An 18,081-nucleotide genomic window follows, 5' to 3' on the forward strand; every position below is an offset into this window, starting at 1 on the left:
ATCTAGTTAAATATTCTTCCATGTTATTATGTATGTCTGGGACGTATTTCAACCCCTGGGGAATTGTAAACTCAGTTTTCTATATTAACGTTGTTGTTGCTGTCAGTGCTCCAGTTTTAAATCCCAATATACTTGTTGTTTTAGATGAATGTACTCCCTCAATGTTTTTTTTTTTTAATTTCTGAGGTATTTTAAATAGTCTACATATTGGTCGTACGTGGTGAAACCTTTGGAGTAAATTGGGGAAAGCAGCAATTCGTACTTGTCAGGTGTGTTTTTCGAACAATGAATGTAATATGCAATGTATGGGCGTATATATTATCCGCGAATTCTTCGGTATGATTTTCGCCATCGCACCTGCCGGTTCGGTCCTGGAAGAACAGGTGCGCTGGCATTGGGGTTGTGTTTTCTTCTCCTTTACGTTTACATGTAGTGGGGCTATGGAACACAGACTTGGGAATTTTTTATCATTTAATTGCGTATTTGAGCAATTATGTTTAGTTTCTCCGTCTATAAACAACAGGAAAAAAATTGTTTGCGCCGATCGAGTACGTTACCTGTTTATTTTACCGTATTTATTCCATTTGGTCGCCTTAAGTGTGGTTACCGTATGTGAAGAAATTTACTAGTGCTGAAGTGGATCCACTCATTCAATGTCAAGCGTACTATTTGTGATGTATTCGACAGTACTGACAGTACTCGATAAGGTGTTGCACGGCGGGTGGTTGAATCCGATGCATCTGGAGTCAGCTGAATATGCTTAGGTGAAGTATCTCTGACGGTTTTTCCCTTATCTACCAGGAGAGACAAACATTGGCATTGCAGTGAGTGATAGTGTTGTACGTCGTGATTGATGCTTCCCTTCGATTTAATGCGGCGCCACGCGCCAGAGTTTATCGTTCGCTGGATCGCTTGGGCACGGAGGTCAGTCGCTTTGATAAAACCGGAAAATTTATTGGTCGCGCTGCAGAGATGGAAAGTGAAAGTGAAATACTTCGTTGCTGAATGTTTGCATTTATTTCGGGTATGCCGGTGGTCAGGAATGGGATCTATCCAATGTAGGTGTTTTGGCACTGATTTGACGCGCAGAGGGAGGGTGGATCAAATACCTGTTTTAGGGGATATGAAAATGTGTGCTGTAGTCAGGGATGCCGACTTACAAAAAATATTAGGGGGGCCCAAATCGGGGATCTTGCCCCGGGAAATTTTATAAGTAGTGAGTTTTAAATTTTTTAAGAATTTTAGAAGAGTCATATGATCAACATTATAGAACCCTGATAACACAAATCTCGATATCTGGACACTCCGGGGAAAATCGACAAGCCTGACACATTTTTTCCTCATACCCATAACGAATTTTTGAGGGGACTCGGGCCCCCTCAGGCCCCACTCGGCGCCACTGGCTGTAGCTGTTGCTGTGGAGTTGAATCCACGAATATTAAATTATCATTTATGCTGGTGAACTTTGGAATAATTAATTGACAACTGCATATGAATGTTGGCGAGCAGTGGTGGAATCTTCCAGCCATTATCATAGCTATCCTATTGAAGCGAGTCTGAAAAACTAAGCAGCTTTCAATATTGATGATTGTGAAGATATTGGTTGTTGACAACTGAGTTTGCAAAGACTCATATGCTCTGATTTTTCTGAATGGATTACACAGGTCAACAGTGGTTTTGGTGCCGGAGCTTTTAAAGCTGATTTCAAGTACAAATGGGGTGCTGAATGCAAATATGATATTAGTTTTTTCCTATCAGCTCTAGTTTTCAAGATACAGATATGTCGTTACTTGCATAAAAAATGTTCAATATGATGATTTGGGATAATTTCATAAATGATAAAACTCACAAAGTAGAAAGACTTGAGTTATTAATAGGAATTTTAAATCGCCTACAATTACAATAGTTTTACAATACAATTGAATACAAATAGTAACATTTTTTACTGAAATAAAACACTTTAAAGAAAAAATGGACGTAAAAACATCACTCAACACTTCGGAAGCTTCTTTTGCACGATTTTCTTTCGTGCACTTTGTTAAACAGTCTCGTTTTAAGCACCAGCAGTGATCTGCTATCATATGGTTATCCCATCTTCCTTAGTTGTGATCTTCCATTGTTTTGATTTCCTGGTAAAATCGTTCACCTTGTTTTTCACTTGTGTTGCCTAAATTTTCAGGACAACAGTCTAAGTGACTGTGTAGGTAGTGAACTTTAATGCTCATATTACATCCAAGTGATTTAAAGTTAGTGAGCATATAGTTTACAGGCTCGAGAGAATTCTCTCGTTTGTGATTTCCCAGAAAAATTTTTATTACCTCAACAAACGAAAGTCAATTGTTTTTTTCAATCTCATTCATTGAATTGACAAAAGGAGGATCCTTTGTAAGTTTTCTGATTTGTGACCCATCAAAAATACCAGCTTTAAGTTTTTCTATACTTATCTGCGGAATTTTTATTCTTATGTAGCCGAAGCATGGTTCATCCTTTTCAAGAGCCTTTACAAATTGCTTCATTAGGCCTAGTTTAACATGAAGGGGCGGTAAGGTGATTTTTTCCCATTCAACAAAAGACTCAGCAATAATGTTTTTACCCAACAATTAAGTATTCTCTCTTTGACCACTTCTTCTTAATCCAGTGGTTTGTTTGTCCCTTCTAGCACAGAGGCACAAGAAACTAGGATATTTTGTGTTGCTAAATTGCTGCCCAAGAAGAAAGTTCACCATTTTTAAATCTACACAAATCACCTAGCGATATCCCTGGTATTTTATCTTCTGTAAGACCAATACTGTTGTATCATATTCTTCTTTCATTTCAGTTGAATGAGCGATTGGTATTGAGCCATACTTACTAACATTGTGAAGAACACATTTTAAACTATGCTTGGAGCTATCAATTAACAAACGCCAATCACCAGCTTCATATTTGCGGTAGCCGGATTCCTTTCAGAAGACCTCTAACGTCTAAACAAAATGTAAGATTGTCTTCATGAGTAAAGAAGGGTAGCAGATCCTTTTCCCTTGAGCGATAAAAATTCATTTTTGTACCTTGTTCCATTAAATTCCTTTCATGCATCCTTCAAGTTAGTAGTTCAGATGCTTCCTTCGATAAGTTCAATTCTCCAACAAGGTCGCTTAGTTCATCTTGATTAAATAGTTGAGGATTTGTTGATACTGCCTCGTAGTCGCTGTCACTATTGTCAATAGAATCAGGAATAGCTCATATTCATCCTCACATACATATGGTAATGTCTGAAATATTAGGATCGGGATTTCTTCTGAATGGGGTACCGGGCGTCTAGCTGAAGGCAAATCTGGATATTTCCACTCGTAGCGATTGTTTCGATTAATTCCCGAAACATTTACCATGCAAAAATAACAGTCGTCAATATGGTTTGTAGGTTCTCTCCAAACCATTGTCACACCAAACTTTAAATTTTCCTGTAGTCCACTACCGCTGATGTTTTGTACATGTTTTACACACAACATGCGGTGCCCAATTTTTACCTTGGTAACCAAGCTGAACCCCAAAATATCCCAGGTATGTACGTTTCACAAAGTCTGTAATGTTTTTCCTATTATTTTTTACACATAACATATAACATATTCCCCACAAATGTAACAAAACACATCACAATGATTTGCACAGCTTCTTTGAATTGAGCTCATTTTTAGAGGTTGCTTTACAAAAACTTTGAGAATTTGACCATTTGTTTTCAGGAATCCCCTTACCCCTTACTTACTCCCGCCTCTCCATTTTTAAAGACACGCTCTTTTTTTACCCTATCCCCCCTATTTTACTCTTCTCCATTTTTCTGTGATTCTTCCCACGTGTCGTTATTCTACAGTTATGACTAGGGTCCTTTTCCACCGTGGGTTTCCCACATCCCTTAGTTGTATATTTTCCCACTGTTTCCACTCTGTACGCCTGTCTCCCCCTTCTTCAAACATACCAAATCCTCCCCAACCCCTTCCTCAAAGGTATAAAGGCGATATTCAAAGTTAATACTGCAGAGTGGTTAAGAATTAGTTCATTTATAGATTGATTTAAATTTGAAAAATATTTTCTGAAACATATCAAATATTTAAAAGAATCTAATCATAAAATGTGCCGTATCTAAAAAAGTAGAGCTGTTACATAAAAACGGATATCATATTTGGATTCAGCACCACACATATCGGTAATATCAGCTCTAAAACTCCCGGCACCGAAAAAAAAATGTTTTTTTGTTGGCCTGTGTTATGATCATCTAATGGTGAAAATATTATCTAACGGAATTAGTGGTTTGATAACTGACTAAGCCTCAGAGAATATGCGATATCAAGGAATATCTGTCGTAACGAATAATTATTGTAGTCTTTTTTTCGAACACTAATATGGTCGTTACAAAAAAGAATTTCCTGTATGTTTAAACGTTTAAGCATCATTAAATCCTTGGTTCACTGCGAAATATTATAAATTGGTGATTGCGCACAGTATTTTAATGAGCGATGATAATGGAATCTCGAGATTCTTGTAGTTAGTCATCATTTAAAAAGATGGGAAGAGCAGTGGCGCAGCTAGAAATTAACCCGGGGGGGGGGGGGGGGGGTTTATGTGCAACTAATACCGGGGTGTGTGGGTGCGAGATTAATAAATAGTGGAATTTCAGGATAAATAGTTCAAAATGGTGAGTTTTACGGCTTTCTGAGGGATATTTTATTAATCCTTCCACTATTCTATGAGTAATATCAATCCAATTAAGTAAAATGGATTAAACTTAAAAATTTCTCTGCGTTCTGGGGGGGGTTTTAACCCCCAAAACTCCTCCCCCCCTCGCTGCGCCACTGAGAAAGAGAACAGAAGTTCGATGGAATGGGTGAAGTTACTGTGTGGATTTTCGCTTCATATCCAATGACGCATTCTTAATCAAATCATTTTTTACTTATTTCATGATTTCATTAAGACAAGTTACGCAGTTACAATTTTCGATGCGCTGATTCCACCGCCGTTAATTGGTCTATCCTATTGACTCGTGAAAATAAACGAACAATAAGTTGGCAGGAACTTAGGGAAGTGCCGGGCTGATAAACGTGATTTGAAATAAAATATTTCGGTGAGTAACCTCTTGGAGGTATTAATGAAGTTTCTTGCAGTCCCTTTTCATAATCTTATCTGGATTCAATCACCTTTTGTTGTAATTAATGCAACTGATAGCTAGATCGAGAGCTTTATTTGGTTTGGTCTAACTTCCACCAATTGAAGCCTGAATCTATTGAACTTATGATATTAAGTCTCGACCCTTATTCCTAAAGTATTTTTTATATTTAAAATGTATCCAGAGAGAATACCTACTACCTCTCAGGTTATTTTCGGGGCTGGGGCAGTGGCGGATACAGAGAAAATTCAAGGGGGGGGGGGGCGCAAAAGACATCTTGAGTTACCTTTACTTTTATCGCAATAAAAAATAATCAAGTCACATGCAGAGCTTCAGAAGTTTTAACTAAAGTGATTTAACACACATTCAAGACAATGCCATCTTATGATATAAAAAAGTTAAAATTATGGTTCTGCTATGTTTGGCAATACGGGTGGCCCCGCAAAGGGGGGGCGCGCGCCCCCTGCGCCCCCCATCTGTATCCGCCACTGGGCTGGGGGCGGAGTATTTTTCGCTTACTCTAGAAAAATATTTAGAATCGGCCCTGGGTATACCCACCGGAAATTCTTTTCCCTTCTATCTATTACAGAGCCATGACTTGATACCTTTACTGCGTACCTTGACTAAGTCCCATTATTCAGTGCCAATCTAAAGACAGGGGGACGTACCACAGCCCTAACTTTGTATTGAAATGATGCCGTTTGCAAGAAAAAGCGTACCACTAAAGATTCTTATGGAGCACTCTGAGGGAATAAATACAAGAGCCCAGGGGCGGATCCAGGATTTCTTTCTGGGAGGGGCACAAGCAAGGCCGTATCCAGGATTTTGTTCAGGGGGGGGCACAAGGATACCTTGTTATACAAAACGAACGAAATTATAATGGGACCGTATTAAAAATCTATCATATTTTTAAGGATCTGGGGGGGGGGGGCACGTGCCCCCGTGCCCCCCCCCCCTGGATCCGCCTATGCAAGAGCCCTCATGATGGGTGCGCAGTAACAAAAAACCAAGGCCAACATTGAAACGCTAACTTTAATATTACTTCGAGAAATGGAAAAAAATTAAGTACTTAGATATCTACCTACTTAAAAAATATTATATTTTTAATAGTCCCGATATTTATTCCTCTTTTTGAGTATTCAATTTAATGAAAGTGATGTTTAATTAATTCGCGAAAAAAGCATGTCATGGTAGAAATGTAGCTGCAATATAAAAGTTACTTTGCCTTTCCTGAAGTTATACTTTCACTCTCTCGTTAACGTATGTTGCTCTAGAATCCATATCTCATGCCCGTAGAGACAGCTTTAGGGGTATCATGTAAATGTTAAACTTCCAAATATGAACTATGTATGGCGTGGTGGCTAGTGTTGGCTCCCCGCGCTATACGTCCGGGTTCAAATCCCGGCATTGCTTTGTGTGGGGAACTCTCGTACCTCACTCCGTCCGTCGGAGGGGACCAAATATCATTAACACGAATGTTATCCGCATAAAATCGTTTCAGGCTTAAGTATGTGGGAGTTCGATGTATCCAGAATAAACACACAAATGGTAATTCCCACACTTTAATTTAAAACCCTACTACCAACCATGGCTTCAACATATAATGTCATTTTCTAGGTCACACTTGGAAATTACCATATGTGTTTTTATCATGGATAAACACGAATATTGCAAAAGAGGATCCTCAAGTTGGCTTCTAAATGTGTTTTCACCCACCGCGCATTTAAATTGGTTTACAAAATTCTCCACTCACATCGCTGATGGACACTTTGATCCGAGTTTCGAGGGAAACATCGTATAATTAGGGGTGTTAACCAAAAGCTATATACAAAATTATGTGATCCATCAAATTCATAATTAAAATGCGACCTACGCGGCAAAACAACAACCTTCTATGAGATGGAAGAATTTCGAAGGCGATAGAACAAGTTCTGTTTGGGGGCGAGGGGTTGTCGAAGTAGGTACCTTGCGAGATAAAGGGAGGATGTTGGGGGGTTTGCCCAGGGGGATGAAAAGAAACCGGATTTATGGTCGGAGTGAACTGGGGTAGGCGGTGTGTCGAACTAAAGAAAGAAATCAAACCCGAGGATAGGGGTATTTGTCCATGAACTCGAATATCCAAGTGCTTTAACTAGCCCAATGTGAGCCAACATCAAAAGTTTTACTCGCTCTCGCTGTGTGGCGGGCTCTGTCAGTGGCGTAGTCACGGGGGAATTGTTTTCTGGGTTAAAACCCCCTTGTGCCTCTGAAGCTTTTACTTCATCCAATTTATATACTTTCTTTTAATAAGTAATCGTACAAAATTAATGTTTTTGACTCCTAAAAATCGCGTTTTCAACATCAAAAATTCCAAAATTTTTGGGGAGGACTCCCGGTCCCATCTTAGCCCTGGGGTATTTTCCATACACCCCAGAAGATTCCCGAAACCTCCGGTAAACCAATTCAAAACCCTGGCTACTCTACCGGCTCTTTACATAATTATATGTGTATAAATATATATATATTTATATGATGGAAATGATATTAATATATTTGATTTTTTCCTGGTCTTGACGTCTTTGTTTCATATCGATTCATTGTCGTGGGGCATAGGTATTGAAAAATTGTAAATGCAAATTTTATGCGTTTTTTTACAATTTTTGTGTGCAGGTTGTTCCTGAAGGATCGATTTTTTTCTGTGATATCTATCCTTGGCGTGATTTAAAATAGAGAATTTTGTGTAGCGAAAATTTTTCCTAGGGTTACAGATGAGTTTAGTGTGGGTATTTTCTATGACTTTATGTCGTATACCGTATCGTTTATCCTAAACGTTTGTATGAGTCAGTCAGTCGATAATCGGAAGTGAGTTTTATAGTATATAGGTATCCTCAAATGGAAAGCGTTTGCAGTACTAAGTATACTACGTTAGTCCGAAATACCTTACCGCAGTATATTTTCATGTGAAATACCTTGCCTGTCTCGTTATCACTCCAATAAAGTGTCAGAATTTGTTTTGAGATTTCGTGGATCATTTCAAATAATATTTAAAGCAAATACCCAATGTGTTGGTATGGGATGTTCTGCATGAGAAAAATAGGCTGGCATTCGTCCAAAAGTCTGTATTATTTATATGTAGTAGTATAGAGTAAGGATATATATACTTACTCAATGGTAGTAGTCATACCTTCTGGTACCATGAAATCAAAATTATCCCTGGCAATTTGACCCGTAAATATTTGCTATTGCAAAACTGTTGTAATGTGTTGGTTCCTAATTAATCATTTTTCTTTTAATAAACATGCACGTATGCATTCTATCCTACATATTTTACCGCCCTTTGATTAAAGGGAATTTTGATATTCATCTATGATTCTACTCTAAAATTTTTGTGAAATTTCTCAATGAGAATTTTCCTGTATCGACAGATATCATAATGTCATCAGTTAACTTTTTTTTACTAAGAAATTGGTTTAAAAAGATTTTCTCCTCATCTCATGGGTATTTTCACTGATGTTGGAATCTCGGCGACTCGAGTCTAACGACACTTGGCATTCGTATCCAAAGATTTCGTTCGAAAACTCGAATGAAAATAACCGTGTAAATTTATAGAATTTTCTAATACATATTTGAAAAAAAAATCTCCAATTCACTGACTGAGTTGTTCTCGGCAGCATGTAAAATTTTGGAATTTACGTGCGTCAAACGAGCATCTAAATTTAAAAGCACTGCATGAAACAAATGGCATTGTACGCAGTAACGAGCACGGGTGCAAAGTTAGCTACTCCAAGGATGAAGTTCGCCGTGAAGAAATATTTTCCTTAGCCAGGATTCGAACCCGGATCCCCCGATTGCCGGTCAGGACTATAATAAGGAGATCCGGGTTCCAATCCCGGTTAAGCCAAATATTTATTCATGGCGAACTTCATCCATGATCTTCAACACTTTCAACCTTTCGGATTTGATACATTCCTCCATAAAGAATGGAAGGCTTTACATATCAAGCGTGAACTTGTGGATAGTGTTATACTAAAACAATACTGTAGAATTTGTCTAGTTTTAACTGTCTCAAATTCACCATTTACATACGTTACCCCAGGGCTCTCTCTAAGGCGCTATCCGCCCATTTGTTAACCTTGTTTTCTTCAGTCTACTATGAAAAGATCCTCCAGTTTTTTTGTGAGATCGCCGTGTGCTTTTCAGTCTGGAGATTTTGCGATATTCTGTGTAAAGGAACTTATCTTGATTTCCCAAGGGCCCTCATCTCTTTTCTTCGGCGCCATTTTTTCCCTTCCTCATCCGTCTTGTTAATCTATTTTTTTCAGCTTTCTGTCGTCTCATTTCAAAGCTCCGGCACAATTTTTTTCGATGCTCACACCGTAAATAAGGGCTGTCCTTTCTAAGTTTAGTATTTATTGCCAGGCATCCATTTCGGAGAATTTCAGATCGGGGTGTGCAGGTGTTCCGTTTTGGGACGATCGGTCAAAAATCGAATTTCGGGTTATTTTTTCCTTCCGCTCCGGAAGCTTTCGTATTTCAGGAAGACCTTAAGCAGTATGGCGAATAGGTGAATAATTTTGCTATTGAAATATGTTCATCCCAACCTTTCAATACTGGTGGATATATGTATTCTTTTAGCAAAATCCGGCAATGTCCTGGCTGTGAATTTTTATTTCCCTAGGTCTATGTTCTACAATCGTAGAAGGACAGGTGAAAGGCAAGAAGGGCAAGGGATAGCCCCGAATGAGTTACATAGGACAGGTAATGCAGGATTTGAAAGATAATAAATACATCGCTTTGAAAAATCTAACGTATAGGAGAGAAAAATGGAGAATTACGTCAAACCAATCTTAAGATTGTCGACTAATGATGATGAAGTCTATATTATGTAGTAAACATCGAAAAAAGTATAGTTATATATCATTCGGAATGGAAATGGTATTAATATATTTGAGTTTTTTTCCATCTCTTGACCTCTATGTTTCATATTGATTCAGTGTCCTGCAGCATGTTGTCATGGAGGGCTTGAAGATTGTAAATGCAAATTTTTGCCAACATTTCGGTGTATTTATACACCTTCATCAGGCCCGTGAACGAGTATGAGTACATAACTTTGATATATGAAAGACTTTAAAGGTTATAACAATGTTTTTACTATAGTAAAATAAAAGGAATAAAATTGTAAATTAATTAAAAAGAAGAGAGTAGATTTACGACATACGTTTTTTTGCAGTTATTTGGATTTTTTATTAATAGTTACTAAGGTTATAAAATGGTGCAAAAGAGAATAAATACCTTATTTTGACAAGGCTAACGGATTGTAGCGCGGAATCGAGAGCTGCGTCAAACCAATCTTAGGATGACTTATGGTGACCCTATTCACATTAAAATGCTGAGGAAATTTTTGTGTTTAACCTGTTGTTTGCCGTTTGTGTTCTCCGCAGAGAGAAAATGCGTTCATAGACATGGCTTAGTTTTGATGGAATATTTTAAAACATTTTTTGTTGTTGTTGGTTGTGTGTATTCGAAATTACTTTGTGTTGCAGATGTGCGTCTCATGGGTCTGTAAAGTTGTGATCGAGTATCCAGAATGGTCTTTACCGCTGAGGACGTTGTTTTGATGGCTGAATTATTTAATCGAAATTGGTTGCTTATTGGGTATCAAGGACAGCGTGGCGGGGTTCTTCATCATCAATCTGTTGAGGGAATAAACGCAATGCATTTACTTAAATGCCTCGGGAATATCAATGGAATTTTTCCGTCCGCTTCCGTTGTCTGATCAAACCAAGCTCATTGCTTATTCAGGGTGACCGGGAAAGCCGGAATAATCGGGAAATATTCGTGATTTTTTTGTACCTGTAATTATGCATTGATTATTCATGATTTGCTCCGACCTGGAATTTCAAAATCTTTTATTTCAAATTCATTCACATAAAATTGAAATAATAAAATATTTATCTCAAAAGATATAAGACGATAGATAGGTACTGCGTTTTTTCCAGCCTTTATATCAACTCACCAACCTGTCTGTTTGTTTGTCTGTTTGTCTGGTACAAATCTTGTAACTCAAATTTGACTCACTTCCTGTGAAGCAAAAACGCTGAAATTTTGCACACTTCTTCATTTCCGATGACAATACATGAAAATATAACTTTTTCTCTCCAACCCCCTTTAACCACCCCCCAGTCAACCTATAGCCCCCCAAAACATGTTTTTGATCTAAGAAGTTCCAAATGGTCGATTTTCGTGTTTTGCGACCACAGTAAAAGTTATCCACCATAAAATTTCCCATCTTTTGACACCCATAAAATCTCACCATATTCACCACAACTCAACATATTCACCACAAATCTTACAAATTTTGCTCATCCCCTGTAATCTAAATATAAAGGCTGGTTTTTTAAAAAAATTTTTTTATAAGAGCTTATTTGTACCTGTAATTATGCATTGATTACTCATGATTTGCTCCGACCTGGAATTTCAAAATCTTTTATTTCAAATTCATTCACATAAAATTGAAATAATAAAATATTTATCTCAAAAGATATAAGACGATAGATAGGTACTGCGTTTTTTTTAAATGAAGTGCGAACTGCCGAAGCAGCGCTTCAACAATGGTTTTTCGTTTCTTTTTCAGTGACCAGACAGGGCATTTAGACCGTTCGCGACCTCATCCGTTCAAGTATTCAAGGAAATAGACTTGGAGAAAGAAGTAATTAGAATTGTAAATGCTTGATAGGAGAACCTTTTTTTATGGACGGAGGAGGTTTTTATCATCATTGATAATTTAATCGCGAATATGTTTCGTAGTATGAAATTCTCTTATTTTATCAATGAGGCCTGGGACGCTAACGTAATTCACGAAAAGCTAGGTTTACAAACTTTCCGGAGTCTGGATTTTTACGTCAGCTTCACACAATGTGTATGCGGAAGTATGAATTGCAAGCCATGTGAACTAGTGAAGGATTACTGAATGGATACATGGGTGACGAGTAACTGGATTATATATCCCGCTATTGTTACTTGAGACGGTGACGCGGGTTAGATATGTGGAATTAATATTGCGGTCGTTGCGGTCATATCTTAGCGCGATTTCTCCTCTTGATAGTGGTGCTTTTTCTCATTCTTTTATTCTTCTGCTTTCATTTATCCAGCCATTGGCTTGGGTAGCCCGTGTATTGTTGCTCTACAGAGCTATAATAACGTGTCTTTATCTACATTATTCCCCGCGACCCATCTCATTGAAATTTGGTGGGAAGTGTGAGAATTCCTCTTTTATGATATTTAATCCCCTCCGACGGACGGAGTGCTGTAGGAGCATTCCCTCCACATACCGATGACAGGATTTGAACCCAGAACTATTGCGCGGGAAGCCAACGCTAGCCACCTCACCTACCTCCTGCCATCTCTGCTTCGGCCATACCTTCCACAAAAAACGAGTTGTTTGTATCTCAGTGACCAGGCCATTTAGACCATTCGCGTCCCTTTTCGTTCAAGTATTCAAAGAATTAGGTCTACATTGCGGAAGAAGTAATTAAAATGATAACTGCTAGATAGGAAAGCCTTATTACGGTTTTTATCATAATAGAAAATGTGCCATAAAGTGTTTCTTTTACTTGTTTAGGGATTACTCCACGAGATAAGATTCTTAGTATTTTAAATCTCTTATTTCATCTATGAGGCGATAATGTAATTCACGAAAAGATAATAGATGCAACTGATTGCAAGGACTTGACGAAATATTAGATTAGTATTTTCTCTACTTTAAAAGTTTACTGTCTTCTTAGGCCTTCACCTCTCAGCAATCATTTTCTCCTTCTCGGCAATTATTTTCCACTTATTTCTACGAATTTTCCGTGAAAATTATTGTTTTAAAGTCGAAACTCTGGTCTTAAATCATTAATTTTATGTTTTGAATAGGTAGGTACAATGTAGGAAATTAATTTGGGAAAGGAATTCAATTTTAATTTAATTGGTGAAATCTTGGCATTAAGTACGTATTTGATTTCAAATCTTCTCTTGCAATGGACCATCGCGAAATGAAAATACGCTCCATCATACAATGTATGAATTCCGTTCTCATTCTTTGCTTCAGTGTCCTTTTCACGTCTCTTGGGTTTGCACTTAGCGGTTTACTCGCGCTCATGTTTCTCCTCCCGCGTTACCGCATGAAACCGTAGGTGCCACCGCACGGCAAGGACATAATCGCCAAGCATTATCGGTGAGCTGAAAGTTTTGAAGCGCTATGGAGTGTATGAATGGGCGCCACGTAAACCGCGAATGGACCACTACTCCCTTTCGCATGGGGAAGTTACCTTGCCTCTTAATTTCGCTGAGCAACCCTAAGAAATGGGTTGGCTTCAACCGTCCTTAGCCTCAAACACAGCGTAACCAAAGGGTTTAAAACTTGAGAAGAGTGTATTAGTGTTCGCAGCAACTTTAAACTGCTGTAAGTAATTTCTATTGAAATTATATCATAGCAAGAAACATAGTAAATTACATCGGCAGTCATGCAAACTATCTTAAATCCTCTAAAATCTATTTCGAGGTTGAGGTACGGTGCAGCAATCAATTGTGAAAAGTTTTCAGCTATCAGTCTGGGACATATTCAGGCAAGCTGCATCAAGTTGCGAACGGTACGTTATACCACCCTTGCCAATTCATAAACTCCGCTAGTTAAGGTATTTTAACGTTCCCACGTTCACGTTTGGGTGAAGTAGGTTACGTTTTCGTGAAATTAATATGTTAATATCTCCTTCCTTCTAGATTTTCACTTCATTTGTTCGCTTGAGTACGAATGTTTCGCTGGTTTTTATTATCAGTTTGTTTAGGATGAAGGAACCTTGTTCAGATATTTGTCAGCTTAGTGTTGGAAAAATGTCACTCCTTTTTTTAAAGCAGCGTTCCCAAAATGCCGAACCGCGGTCCTTTTCTGAACCACGTCAATATCTACAGGGCTGTCTAACGCTGGTGACGAAGTTAGCTAAGATACGACGATGAATTAGGCCGAGGTAGCTGTCAAAAATATCGCGGTAGCGACAGGGGAGTAGATGTGGAATGACGATTTTGAAGATAGCGAACCAGTCTCAAAGCAGCGTTATCTGAACTCTTGTGTAAGGTCAGGTAAGAGTTTTTTCTCAATGCTGCTCAACCCGCGAGTATTTCCTAAAATTACAATTTCTACGTCTACATACCACCATGTAAGCCACCTCAATAGGTAACCCATTAGCTAGTATATTTAAGAAAGTTCCTGCCTTAGGTGATGGTTTGGAACATCATGAAAGTTTTTTTAAACCCTATGCTAATTTTCTAAGCTATCAGCAGCGAAATGTTGAACTCAGTCGTATGTAAATTTACCTAAGAAATGCTTGGAGTGCCGTTTTGATGGAACGTCTCCATTAATGGTTGTAAAGTAAAAAATACAATTATACCCGACCGCCATATACCTCTATATGCTCACATGAAATAGGCATTCGATAGCGCTTTTTAAAGATACGGTGGCTGCAGTAAGGGTCTCTTGCGTATCGCATTTTTGTGCTTGCGATACGCAGTAAAACCTCTTCCATATTTGTTTTGCCTCTTCCATCAAGTGCTCGGTCAGGCTGAATAAGTTTTCACTTCAAAAAGGGTAAGGTGCCACCGCTCTTACCTGAAGCCCTTGGCTTTCCTCCCGCGTCCCGCGCCATCCGACGCTCCCATGGTGTAGGACCGGGGTCTCAGGAGCGAGGGACCTCCGAGGATCCGTGGTCTTGTGGACGAGGAAGCCGCCGAAGGGGTCCCCGCTCCCCCTGACGACGAAACGCCATACCTCGTCCTCCTCCCTAGCATCTCCAGCGGAAGACCCTTGTGGTGATAGCCGTCTTCGTTGTGTGGGGACTCCCTTCCTGGTTGTCCCCGGTTAACCTTCTCTTATCTTCCGCGAAAGTCGGGGTTCGTGTCTCCCGGTCTGTCCCGTTCAGGGTTCGGAGGGATACAGGTTCTCTTCTGTAGGTTTTCTCATGGAGTGCCCTTATTGTGGTGGCGGCTTAGGGATCCTTCTTCGCTTTTAGCGCGGACTCCCTTCCTGGCTGTCCCCGGTAAATCTTCCTTTTATCTTCCGCGAAAGTCGGGCGACGTGTCTCCCGGTCTATCCCGTTCAAGTTTCGGTGGGATATTGGCTCTCCTCTGCACGCTTTCTCATGGAGGTCTCTCGGGGATTGTCCGTGTTTGCGGCCTAGTTTTCCATCAGGGTTTTGCTGGGACTCCCTTCCTGGCGATCCTCAGGGAAACCCTCCCTTATCTCGCGAGGAAGTCGGGCAAGGTCTCTCTCCCGGCTTTTTGTCCGTCCCGTTCAGGGTTCGGTGGGATAGTAGCTCTTCTCTGTGGGTTTTCCTTCGGGAGGAATTGTAGTGGATCGATGTGTTGGTCCGTGCCAGCCTTCGGCGTCCCTGCGTGATGCCCTCTCGTACCGCACCTCCAGTATCCCTCCTCCCCACTCCACTCTGCCCCGTCTTCCCCCTTCCTCCCCCTCCATCTCCAAAACTCTTTCGCGATCTCTTTTTACTCCCTTAAATTCTCCCTAAATATCCCTTGTCCCCTCCCCCTCCACCATGCGTGTCGGAAGGAAGTCGTCTACTTCCTTTCTTTCTTTTCTTTCCTCCTCCTCATGGGATGCTCCGTGTTCCGCCGTGATTGCAATCGTTATATTATGATATTTTTTGGAGGCTTGTGTGTTTTACTCAATGTTGGAAATTCCTTTACGATTCTTTTCGGAGAAGGTCGTAGCGGTGACTCGACGTGAACAGTGTTGGAGAGGGTCCTATAAACTTCATTGAACTATTGAATTTAAGAAATTTCCTGGCCTTGCTGATATTTTGGAATACGAAGTAACAGTTATTTTTATTTTTTGATCCAATGCTAATTTTCGTTGTTAAAGGCAGCGAAGTATTGAACCCTAATTGAAAAAGAAAGTCTACCTGCGGGATGCTTTGGTGTCGTCTTGATGGGACGTTTCCATTGATGGTTGTCAATGTGAAATTACAATTATTGTCCACCACTATATCCTCTGGTCATATAAATTAGTCATTCTCTAACGATTCTACAGAAATCTTTCCCTCCTCATCCTCGACCTAGTAATAACTTTTTTACGAGGGAAGAGTGGGTGGCAAGGGGATGACCACGGGGTGGTCCTCAGATATTCGATGGAAATCCTACGGGAGATTGTGGTGGGTTATTTCGCACAATACACTGTCTGCTTCCCCCATTGTGTGTGCCTTTCCTACCCTTCTCCCTACGAATCTCATTCTTAACTTGATTTGTTGTTATTATTTCGTAATATTCCCAATGCAGTCTTTCCTGTCCTTTTTTCTCCCCCTTAAGCACCCCAAATGATGTTTTGTGTTAAGGCTTTCGGAAACTCTAAAGAATGTACTGCCTATATTTAACAACGATTTACCTATAGAAGTATTTTATTTTTAAACTGCCGATTGGAGTTATGACGGTGGATAGTACCCTATTATTTTTGCATTTGTATAAATGACATACATGGATTGTTGTAGAAATATCCCTGAATGCTGAATTGGCAAATATCTTAATCCACTGGGTGTCATTGGGAGTATATTAGGTGGAATCAATTTAATTCCAATCTATATAATCATAGTCGACCCTATTATGGTTTTGCCATTTTTTGTCAACTCCTGTGGTGAAACTGTAATTCTCCTACCCGTGAGGGGAGTGACTAAAATTTTCCAAAGAAGGTACTTTAAATTTACGAATCAGGAATGCAAGTGAGCTAAGTTTCATCGCATTAAAAGGCGCGTTAGAATAAAACACATTTGTAATTGTTTACGATATAAACAATCAAATATTTAAAATATTTGGGGTATTGCATATCTTAACTTCATTGTATGGATGGGAGTGAAGGTATATATTGTGGCAGCGTTTTTCCAGTCATGAAATTTGAATTACAAGTTTTTTAAATGCTTTTTTTTTTGTATAAGGTGTGTTTAACCTCGCATAAAAGTTGGTACAACAACAATACCTTCCACGCGTTCCAGTATCTTGGAGTTATTCTGAAGAATGTCGCCAGAATTAGTGATCCCTTCTCTGCTATTGGCTGGAGGAGCATGTTTTATGGCCTTCTTCCGTGCTTTCCTGGTGAAATATGCTTGTTTTTCCGTGGGATCCCATGCAGCCGCTATCTCCTTGGGGCGCGGCACATTTTCTTATCCTTACGTTTCTCTCTTTTGCCTTTCATGATTCTTTTGCCTAGAATTGCGGCCTGTTTTTAATGCATATTACTTGCTGCATTCTTTTAGTAGGTATATATACCAGGACGGTGTTTTTTTTTCGCAGGTGACCTAACAATTTTTTGAGATATTCCTACGGCGAAATAGGCGTAAGTTTAGTGCCCCGCATTGTGGGGCGGGTTTAGTGGTTATTTTATGTCGCTAGCACAGTGAATATACTCCCTGGTGGCCAACCTTTAATTTTCCCTATGTTCGTTGTGAAGTATTTTTTATTGTTTTCGAAGCCATAGGACAGGTGCGAAAAGGTTGGTTTAAATAACGTATATACTATTTATTTCACTAGCATAATTGACTATAGCTCAATAAGAAAGCGAGGAAATATATGTTTATTTTTATTTTTCAAAAAGGTCCTTCGAAATTGGCTAAAAAACTACTTCGAAATAGGCTCAGAAAGAGCCCGTTGCGTTCCTCGGTTATAATTATCTTTTCAATTCGCGCCGAGAAAAAAATGGTGAGATTGGTCACCCCAGTGACTCGCCTTGCTTTCTTGGATGTGACTATAGGGACTGCAATGGAAAGGTCCAAGTCCATACATTCGATTCACGGAGTAATTTTAAGTCTTCCTGCACTGGATCCCAAATGCTCGCTGTATATTCAAGGTATGGACGGACGAGTACGAAATAGCACCTGTCTTCTATTTTCTCGTCCGAAAATTTTCTCACAATACGCTTTACGAATCCT

The 18,081-nt window shown here is 39.4% G+C and overlaps 1 protein-coding gene across 5 annotated transcripts in view; it reads left to right on the plus strand.

Moving 5' to 3' along the window:
• The window catches only part of LOC124167108, a 428,168-nt gene that overhangs the window by 687 nt on the left and 409,400 nt on the right, over positions 1 to 18,081 (plus strand). The gene's annotated exons all lie outside the window — the stretch shown is intronic.

The sequence above is a fragment of the Ischnura elegans genome, chromosome 10, assembly GCF_921293095.1.
Source record: "Ischnura elegans chromosome 10, ioIscEleg1.1, whole genome shotgun sequence".
In the NCBI taxonomy this organism is placed as follows: Eukaryota; Metazoa; Arthropoda; class Insecta; order Odonata; family Coenagrionidae; genus Ischnura; species Ischnura elegans.